This window comes from Neomonachus schauinslandi, chromosome 4 (genome assembly GCF_002201575.2).
Source record: "Neomonachus schauinslandi chromosome 4, ASM220157v2, whole genome shotgun sequence".
In the NCBI taxonomy this organism is placed as follows: Eukaryota; Metazoa; Chordata; class Mammalia; order Carnivora; family Phocidae; genus Neomonachus; species Neomonachus schauinslandi.
Genome location: NC_058406.1, coordinates 62,559,921 through 62,570,880, shown reverse-complemented (window position 1 = coordinate 62,570,880; position 10,960 = coordinate 62,559,921). Strand labels below are relative to the sequence as shown.

Here is a 10,960-nt window from a genome sequence, read left to right as displayed (position 1 = left end):
AGCACTTTGGTAGGGACCCAACTCTGGCCCTTCTCTGTCCATGCCCCCTTACTGGGGTAGAGTGCCAAGGGCAAAGCAACAGGCCCACTAGGAACCCGCACCTCCCCAAACCCCAACTTCTAGGCCACATTCTTGGTACCAATGATTCATGGCTTAAGTCCATCACTAAGGCATATGCAGAATTCTTCCTGGAATCTGTCCTCCCAGGAGTGGACCACACCTCAAGTGAATATCTTTCTAGGCTCTGGGTGGGCTAATGTGTGGTTGCGTGTGTGTGTGTTGGGGGGGGAGCTGTAATGGAACTCGGCAAGTGGACAGAAGTGTCCAGATATATTTGAACATCTTACAGTGGGATGGAACCAGGGGTGGGAAGAGTGGGCAGTGGATTTCCCCAAACCACCAGATTTTAGCCTGAAACTTGGAAGATTCCAGGAACTCTTAAACTCAAAACTGGTTGTTATGAAGATGTATTTGTTAGGGGAGAAAGGTAGAACAATTTTCATTTAATATTTTGTTAGATTGATTTATAAATCGCAAATATTTAAACATACTGTAGATCTTGCTCTGGGTCCGATGGATGCTAGGGACAGAATGTAGGGAGTGGAACCTATTAAGTTTGGTGCGGATATAAAATAAGGTCATAAAATAACACATGTACATGTAAAATAAAAGTCGTAAAAATGCTTTAGGTGTCCCCTTTAGTATGACACAGGATCTTGCTGCAGCCCTTCCCAACACAGCATCCAAGCAACACCCTAACTGCCAAATCCCCATCAGGCTGGGTTCCTCATTCCTCTACAATTCCCCACCCAATAAAAAATCACTTTCCTCACCAGGCTGTGCACCTTTCCACACTCCTGTATTTCTCTTGCCCTCTTTCTGACCTGAATTATGCCATCTTACCAGCTCCCTTGCGTTCGCATATAGTGAAGCTCTACTTGTTTTTCCAATACTAGCACAAAGCCCAACCACGGTGATTTCTAATCATCCATTTACGGTTCTGTGGCTCCCAGTAACATTTGAGCCCCTGAGGTCAGGGAGAATATCTGATTCATCCTTATTTCTCTAGGCCTCTGCCAGAATCCTACACATGCAAGGCATTCACTGAGTGTCTTTAGGATAAATGAATAAATTCCCCTAATCTTACAGCATACATATCTAGCATGACGGGTTTAGTCCTGCATGATATACAGAATATATCAGCAGGAGGGCTGTTCCCCCTCTGTACAGTCTTTCTTACCAACTGATTTAAAATTCTAAAAAGGATACTGCAGTTATCTTTCTATGAATCTTTTGGAATAACTAGCATAGTTGTGAGATTGCAGTTGGTTCCCGATGATATCTCGTTAAGTTGATTAGAGAAAAAAAGATGTGCAGAAAATGATTTAGGATAAAAACAGAGACAGGTACTTCTAAAACGATAGTAAAGAATGCCCTATGTCTGCACATGTGTTTTGGTAAGGGGGAGGGGGAAGAAGAGAAAAATTGGAGAAGATTAGAAATTATCTCCAGATCCTGCAGTGAGAATTTCATTTCTATTTTTTTCTTCCCTATCACTGTCCTTATTTTTAGGATTCACAGTGATCTTTGAGGCGATTCCCACTGTCACTGCACCCTTCCCTCTTAGTGCAGGCTGTCATATTGCTTGACAGTTGCATATTTCTATCTAGTTGATACAACTTGCAAATACCTTCCTAAGCATCATTCCAAATCTTGAAAAAATAATGCTAGCAGTTTTGACTTTGTATCATCCCCTAGACCAATAATGGAGCTTTAAAACCCCCTCTACTAATTCACATCAGTCTCTGGAATACTTTTTTTCTGAACATTAGCACAGCAATGAATTAATTTCATCATGACATTAATTAAGTTATTTTAAAAACCGTAATCACAGATAATACAGTTAAGATGGCTAAAAAGAGTCAGTATCAAGCCAAAAGCTACACTATGATTAGGCAATATATCAGGACAACACCTTTTCTCACAATTCAAGTCAAATAAAAATGAGGAACAGAGAGTGAGGTGGCTGCTGAGACGGGAAATCTTCTATAGTCATGCTCCTTTTGCATTAGTGGGGAGGGCAGGGCTGGAGCGTGAGGCAAGCCAGAAACAGAGGGAGTGAAAAGTTGATCTGGCAGCGAGAGCAAGCAATTGGATTTGCATGCATTTTTTTTTCTTTTTCAAATGGCTTATTTTTAATGGTTCAAAAAATAGTCCAAAATCATCATCTTTGTATACATTCCTCTTATTCTCCTTCTCTTGTCTAGTGAAGTAAATACACACACACATACACACACACATATACATATATATATACATTACAATTATGATATACCAAAATTTCATTTGTTTTCTTTTCTTTTTTTGCTTTTTAAACTTTTATTTTAATTCTAGTTAGTTCACATACAGTGTAATATTAGTTTCAGGTGTACAATATAGTGGTTCAACACTTCCATACATCACCTTGGGGTTCACCATGACAAGCCCACTCAAAAATATGGAATGCTTCACGAATTTGCGTGTCATCCTCGTGCAGGGGGCATGCTGATCTTCTCTGTACTGTTCCAGTTTTAGTGTACGTGCTGCTGAATGAGCACTTGCATACGTTTTTTTAAGATAGAACTGGGGGCAAATTCCACTTAATAAAACCTTGGGCAACTAAAGTTCTCTGAGCCTTGATTTTCTTCATGTTTTATTAAATTATAGCACAAAACCAGGACTAATGAGCAATATTTAGTATGGCTGTAGATTTTAATAGGTTGCAGCAAATAGGCTCAATCTTGAAAGAAATTTAATAAAGAAATATAAAATTCTACTCCTATGACTTAAAAAAATGACCTTATCACCAAACACACAAACGCAGTAGTAATTACATGCACACATACCCAGAGTGGGACCAACAGAACTTGTAAAAGAAAAAAAATACACCAGCTTTTAACTGTCACACACAAAAAATTTACAGAGAAATAACATATTAATTAAGTCTTGGAGGACAAATTTAAATTCCCAGGAAAAGACTTTGGCAACAGACAGATTAAATGTTCTTATTACTCCAGAGGGCTATATAGGTAGAAATATTAGAGAAGAAGACTTTAGGTCATTGGCGGACATGTCTAACCAGCAGAACAGACAAGGATGAAATAAGCCTTTTCTGAGGCTAGTGAACTCCTCATGCCTGGAACTACACAAGCGAAAACTCAACTGAAGTTTGTATAGCATAATGGGTAGTCACACGTCCTGGAAACATTGCCTGGGTTGAAATCCCAGATCCACCTCTTTTATAAGCTGTGTCTTTTTGTGCCTCAGCGTAAAACGAATATAAAAGCTATGGCTGCCCCATGTGGTTGTTGTGTGGATTAAATAATTAACACATGTAAAGCACATTAGTGCTATGTAAGCTTTAGACATTATTAATGATATTATTTCTTGGAGGGATTATTTTAGAGGAACTCATGTTTTGGATTGGTTTGGTGAGGTAATCAAAAAGGGATCTGCCTCCTCTGAGATCCTATGATCCTATGTTTCTATATAACCTGACCTCAAGGGATTGAAATTGCCAATCAATTGAGTACTGGCTGAAGCATCTTTGAAAAACAAAACAAAATAATAACAACAAAAACCCATGTTTCTCTTAAAAAGATCTTCATCATCCTTTTAAGATAGTAATGAATAGCCTGCTTGAACAATTATTCGTATAATTATTTTATAACTCCCAAAAGAAAATAGCTCCCCTCAAACCGGCCCTTGAGCATCTAGGAGCAGCAGGGATAGGTAGAAAGGAGAGGGGGATGGGAATCAAAATCAAATTCATTTCAGAAGAAACCAGTCTTTAAATGATTTTATAGTGTGATGTAGATGAAATGAAAGATGGTTGTTTTGGGCATGGTGAATATGTTCCCTTGCTGTGAAGAGGGAGCTTCATTGGGGGTCAGGATGGCAGCCATGGTGGGTAGCCACACCTTGAGGGAATGCAATAATTCCCTATTGCAAACAGCTTCTTCACTGTTCTCACCTACCTCAGTCCTCCCTGTCCCCAGTCCATTGTGTGCTACTGTCTCAGTGTTCCTTCTAAAATGCCAATTCACCCCCGCCTCACACCTCACAGGGGCTTCCCATCCATGGACAGTATGACATGTAAATTCTTGGTCTAATTACTCATCATCAGCCGCAGTCAAGTTCCACCCATGAAGTTTGTTTACATGCAGCTCACCCAGATGTATTAAAATCAGAGTCTCTGCAGCTCCCCGGGATGAAGCAACTCAACACAACTATCTATCCCCATTTGGTCCGGCTGCCATGACAGAGGGGTCTTTTTCACTGCATTTTAAATGGAATGATGTTTGGCAGCCCTCACATCTACCTCCCTATCAACAGCAGCAGCAGCAAGCACTTAACAAAGCTCTGATTGAGGCAAATAGCCAAAGACAGCTTAGCCCTTTTCTCTGGCGCTGTGTCTTCCAGCTGAACCAGAGATATAACTCACGGTAGCAAACCTGAAACTGCAACTCTTGACAGATTAATTCCATAACAAAAATCAATCATGGCACTTGTTGCCAGCATACATAATATTTTGAGTTTCCTGTTGAGCACCACCGAGAAGCAGACCTCCTTGACCTTGATGACATTAAACGAATGCACTGATACAGTAATGTAATCAGCTGATCACCGCATGTGCCATCATCCCAGATCTGTATAACAGTGATCAGCATTGAGCTCTTGTTTCCTGTGGCTCCTCCTAACCCAACCAAATTGTCATCTGTACTAGCAGAATGTTTCTTCTAGACAAAAATAGTAGTTGCAGCAACATTCTCAGAAGGTTTTATTTTTCGACTGGTCACCTCAGGCAATATGTCAGCTGATTTGCCTGCTAGGTTTTCCCTGAGCAAATATCAGCCAGCCAAATGGGGGGGGGGGGGACGCACACACTATAAATCCCACTCTGACCACAGATAGAGTACCCTCCTGTTCAGAAAAAGCCCTTGTTCACTCCTTGGGCTAAAGAGGCTAACAGGAAGGAAGCATGAACAGGTGGCTGGGTGAGTACATCACCTATATATAATGAGCAAACTGCAAGGGTTGGAGTGATGCGGGTGCAAGGTGGATGGAATGGAGAGAAGAAAACAAACTTCTCCTTTTTAACATTAGAGGGACTAGATTATACCTGACAATATGAATTGCATTTGGGGCAGAAGAACCATCTGGAAAAGGGCTATTGACAATTCCATTGGATTGCTCAACATGGTATGGGTCTGGATGGGTGAAGACTTTCATGGTTGATGTCACCTGAAAGGCAAAGCTTCTAAGGAGCCTAGAGTGAATTTCCCAGAAACCAGAACCACTCTTGCTGATTTGCCCCATTTGGGGCTAATGATGTTTGGCAGCCCTCACATCTAAAACAAGTGATATTTGGGCTGCTGGGGAAGGAGAGATGATGTGGCCACCATCCCCAGCAACTGATGCCTATATAGAGAAGTCTTGTATATCATGTCTACCCGGAAGCACCCCTGCATGAATATTTCAAGTATTCAAATATGGTTTAGATACCTGCGTGCCAAATGGAGATATTTTATTCTCAAAGCTCTCAATTTACCTTTTTATAAAATGATCCTGGGGCAAAAGGGAAGAGCTAATTAAGCATTTCATTATCTGACTGATATAATGAAGCACAAAGTGACAGTGAAAAAAATCAGCATTGGGAAACATCTGTCCCACTCTAATGCTGAGAATGTCACAGCCTAGGACAGCATCTGCAGATGGAGGTTTTTAAAAATTGAAATAGAGGAATCTTCAAATAGCATGTTATAGAAATACCTCCGGGGAATAAACTCCAGGTAAAGTTTGCTCTTCAAACCTGTACATAGAATTTACTGTTCTTAGAAATGATAGTGTATCTGTACAAAGGAAATCATGTTCAAGTTGGCAGTGATTTAATGAATACAAGGAAATTATACTAGAATTTACTGTGTATTGTCTCTTTCATGCTCAAGGCTTTCCGAAGTGTCTTACTAACAAGCAATTAAAATGCCGAGAGACCAGGGATGGTGGGCAATGGTAAAATGTCTACTCTTACCCTGGTAGCTTACAAACTGCCTAGAATATCTCCTTGGTTACTGAAGAATGTTGATTGTGGATGTCACAGCTGTCCCTGCAATTGTTTAAACAGGCAATGAGATCTGGGATTCTCCCTAGTTAGTGGAATTTAAGAGAGAACTCCATTTGTAGCATCTTCTATTAATACTGTAGTAAATCAGTATGCACACAGGGCTATGCATTTATCCTGAAAATGTGCTGCTCAAAGTCGCATCACTCAAAAGTACCTAAGCAAATAAAAGCACTTGGCTTAATTATTTCTAATGTAAAATTAATAGATCACTAGTGTAGAAATACAGAAAATACAGATAAGCAAAAAGAAGAAATAAAAATAATTTATAATCTCACCCCAGGAAGAGTTAATTGGCACAATGTCTGGTACATAGTAGGTGCTTCAAAAATACTTGTTAAATAAATATTTCCTTCTAGTCCTTTTTAATGCAAACATGTACATTGTTTAAATAAAAATTGGATCATATCCTACCTACTTTTCTGAAACCTGACTGTAAAAATTTTAGCACTAGATTGTAAATAGTTTTCCAAGTCATTAAATATTCTAGTGGTTTACACAACTGCTTAGTATTACATTTTGGGACAGATTTGGAGTAAAAATTAGACAACATTTAATAATATATTCTCATTCTTTCATCCATTCAATAAATATTTTTTGAGCACTTACTATGTGCAAGCCTCTATTCCAGACATGTGAAGGCATCAGGGAACAGACAAAACTCTTGCCTTCAAGGAACTTAAACTGTCATTGAGGAACCACCAAATTGAGCATAATAACTAAATGTCTGAAGATGGTAAGCGCCAGGGAAGAGAATAAAGCTGGATAAATGGGATCGAGAGTATCTGGAAAGGAGAGGAAGAGTAGTAATTTTAAAAGATGAAATTTAAATAAAGTCTTGAAGAAGGAAAGGGATTTGGTCACAGGAATATTTTGAGGAAAGTGCTTCTGGCAGAGGAAACAGCCAATGCAAAGGCCCTGCAGTTGGAATATAATTGGCATGCTCAAGGATCAGCAAGGGGGCCGGAGCAAGTCCAGTAGAAAGAGAGTAGAAGACATGGTTGGAGAAGAACAGAGGGAAGAACAAGAGTTTTGGCTTCTTCTCTAAGGAAAACTGGGAGCCCCTGCAGTGTTTTGAGCAGAGAAATGACACAATGTGACTTCTATTTTTATAGGATCTGTCTGAGTGCTGTGTCAAGAATAGAATGTACAGGAAAATGTGTGAGAGGCTACTGCAGTGAAGCAAGCAACAGTGGTGATGGCTCAAACCAGAATAGGACTGTGAAGGTGGTAAGAAGTTCACTTCCAGATGGATTTTGAAAGTAGTGCCAATAGTATATACTGATGGGTGGGATGTGGTGTGCAAGAGAAAGAGAAGCATGGAAAGTAACTCAAGGCATTTGGCTGAGCAGCTGGAAGGTTAGAGTTGCTTTGTATTAAGATGAGAAGACTATAGGTGGAGCAGATTTCAGGAGGCAGAGATCGGGATTCAGTTGGGGGGCATGCTAAGTTTGAGATGTTTATTAAACACCCAACTGGAGATGTTGAAGATATAGTTGGATTTAAAAGCTTGGAATTCAGGGGGAGTCCAGGAAACATGAGTCCAGGCTGGAGATAAGTTTGGGGGATCATGGACATAAAGATAACATTAAAGTCAAGGGACTGGGTGAGATCATGTAGGTGTAAGTGTGGGACAAAAGAGAATCCAAAGTGCTGAGGCGTTCCAGCATTGCCATGTCCACCATGAGAAAATGAAGACCTAGTGAAAAAGGCTTAATGGGAGCCCCCAGGGAGCAGGGAGGAAAACCAAGTGTGGGGTCCTGGAAGCCATAAAGAAAGTGCATTAAGGAGGAAGGTATGATGATGTCAACTGCTGCTATGGGATCATTGCCACTGGTCAAGATCTTTGTGTGAGGTAGGAAAAGGCACCCTCTCTAGGGAGATGTGCTCTTGCAAAACCGCAGTTCAGCAAATACAAGGTGGACTAAACTCACATCCACCCGTCCCCTGTTCTAGGCGCCTTGTGCAAGCACAAGCTGCACAACCGTACGCAGTAACCCTCACTGCTGATGGGAAAGGTAAGGACAAGAATTAATCACTGAATTTAGCAACGTGGATGCCGCGAATGCCCTTGACAGGAGGAATTTTGGAGGAGTGGTGGTCACAAGAATATGAATGTTAAGGGTTTAAGAGAGAATGAGAACAGAAGCATTAGAGACAGTGAATATAGATAGCTCTATATGGGGAAAATTTGCTGCAAAGAGGAGCAGAGAAGGCAGGCAGTTGCTGGTGGGGGATATAGTGTCAAAGCAATGGAAGAAACAGCAGTATATTTGTGTGCTACTGGGAGCGAGGCACAGCATCATCCTCCTGCCTTGATCACTGCGGTGGCTTTCTTACTGTTTGTTTACATCCATTCTTGCATTCTACAGTCTTTTCTCCAAATATCCTGAGCGTGATCCTCTTAAATCATAAATTAAATAATGTCGTAATCCCTTCCCATCACACTTCAAATGAAATCCAGTCTTGACCATGACCTGTAAGAGCCTGCCTGCCTAGCTCTCCCCCCTCATTTCCTACCACTTGTCCCCTCAAATATGCAGCACCAGCCATGCTGGCTTACTCTTCTTCCAACACGCAGAGTGTTCTCCCAGCTCAGGCTCTGCATTTGCTGTTCCTTCTACCTGGAACTCTCGGCCCCATATTTTCATAGGCCTCGCTTCCACATCTCACTCAGGTCTCCACCCAACATTACTTCCCCCTGACAGGTATGGTCTCCCGATCATAAGCTCTTACTGTGCTGTCGGCCTTTTCATAGCATTAATCACTACCTGACTTTATGTAATTCCTTATTACTATTTTTCTTCCCTCAAACAAGCAAGTTCCATTCAAACAGAGATGTTGTCTCATTTTATTCATATGTTTACCCCCAGCCAGTACAATAATGTATGGCGCATAGCAGGTGCTTAGTAAGTATATTTTACATACATGAATAATTGAAAAAATACTACTATTGACACTATGAACACTTTAATGATTTTTAACATATTGACATTAAGGGTCATGGGTTGGAGTTCTGTTGGCCTCGACAGATGAGCAGAGGAGCTCCAGGGTATACCCTTCCTTCCAAGGTGTACCCTTCCTTCCAGCATACACAGGCATGTGCCCTGAAGATAGGCAAAGGACTTGTTTCAACCTAATCACACTGTTTAGGATTTTAATGTAATGGAAAATTTTGGTAGAAAATAAAATCAGAGATGTCCTCTGTTACAGTAGTGGAGAGAACACTGGGTATGCATCAGAAGGGCTGGATTCAAGTCTCCACTCTATGTAACTGTGCTGTGTGCTTTCTGCAAGTCACTATATGTCTCTGTGCCTTTGGTCCCTAATTCTAAATTTGTGAGAAATAATACCTCCTGTACTTCCCTCACCTCATTGCTTGAGGGCCAAGTGAGATATTTGGGATAGTGCTAAACAAATGCACATAAATATTTTCTCTGGATGAAAAGAAAGTGTTTGAAGTGAATCTAGGCAGGGTGGTGGGGGAGAAGGCAGAGTTCTGCTGCAACATATGCACCATCTGGCTCTTTAAAATGCGTCCCTCAGGAAGAAAAATGAGACTGTTGTTGAGACTGCAGTAAAGAATCATTCCAAAAGTGATATTTTCCAACTCTAATAAGTCTGTGATCAAACAATCAGTTTCTGGGGTAAAGGCCACTACTTTCCACCAACTGACCTGGAAGCATGTACCATATATTTAATGTCAAGAGTGTGCAAGCATAAGCAGTTTCTGTTGCTAAAGAATGGAAAATAAAATCTTGTGGCATAGGAGACTAGACACCTGCATCTAGCTGGGAACTGGAAGAGAAACGTGCCTCCACAGACCTCCTGATGTGCTGCCTGGCAAATGTCAACCTGTCCCTAGAGTGACCAGAGGTGGTATTTGAAATGCAGCATCTGTGTACAGCATAGTTGCAAGGAAAGAGGAGCTGCCTGAAGGGATGTGCAAGCCGGGAACGGCGGGGGAGTAGGCATAGCTCAGGGCTCTCTTGGCTGTTCCTTCTTCCTCCCTGCAGTGGCATTTTCCTCCTGCTCTTCTTACCTGCTCCCATTCCCTCTTCACCATCACCTTCCGTTGCTTACTCATGGTCTGTGCCTGACCCACTGGGTAACCCTGAACCTGAATCATTCTATGTGCTGTGGCCCAGATAAATAAAATAGCCTCTTAGTTGCCTGGGTCCAAATATTTCTAGAGAAATCTTTTTTGGCCCAGCTCACCTAAACACTTTGAGTCTGGCCACGTAAATCTTGGGGCCCTGGTCTCTTTATTTTGGACTGCCCTTGAGAAAGGTGCTCATCCTTGAACTATAGCTGTGTCAGGCAGTGTAGAACTTGGCTCTGCTCATTGGCAGAGACTGTAGGCTTGGACAGATGCCTTGAGAAAGGATTAGGTGGCTCATTACCTTGTTTAAGCGATGGCCTATGTGTGTGGGTTGCCCCCACAGTCTCTTCTAGAACCAATGTTTATTCAAAGAGTAGAAGGCTGTTGACTCGAAGAGACAGGTTCAATAGGTTACCAAATCTCCCACTTGAAATCTTTCTTCTTGTCTATCAATCTGAAATATTTTATGTCAGGTTTATTAATTTTCAAGGCTAACAAACTGGTTTCTAATGTGCCCAAAAAGGGCCTGGACATTAAGTCCCATTAAGTTGTAAGAACTGTTTGACTAAACACACTTTTCTCATAGTAGGTGTGGGCCGCCCACACTGTGCAGCACAACTGGGGGTCCTACAATGCTGTACCCTTCCTCTGATGCTCACCCACCCAACTCTGATTCAGTTCTCCAAGAGCTTCTTCCT

At 41.4% G+C, this 10,960-nt stretch overlaps 1 non-coding gene across 1 annotated transcript; it reads right to left on the bottom strand.

Annotated features, from left to right (window-relative positions):
• Positions 1-2,491: 2,491 nt before the first annotated feature.
• LOC123324649 lies at positions 2,492-2,597 on the bottom strand. The gene has a single exon (XR_006539927.1). It is a non-coding gene; the product is annotated as a U6 spliceosomal RNA (small nuclear RNA).
• Positions 2,598-10,960: the final 8,363 nt, after the last annotated feature.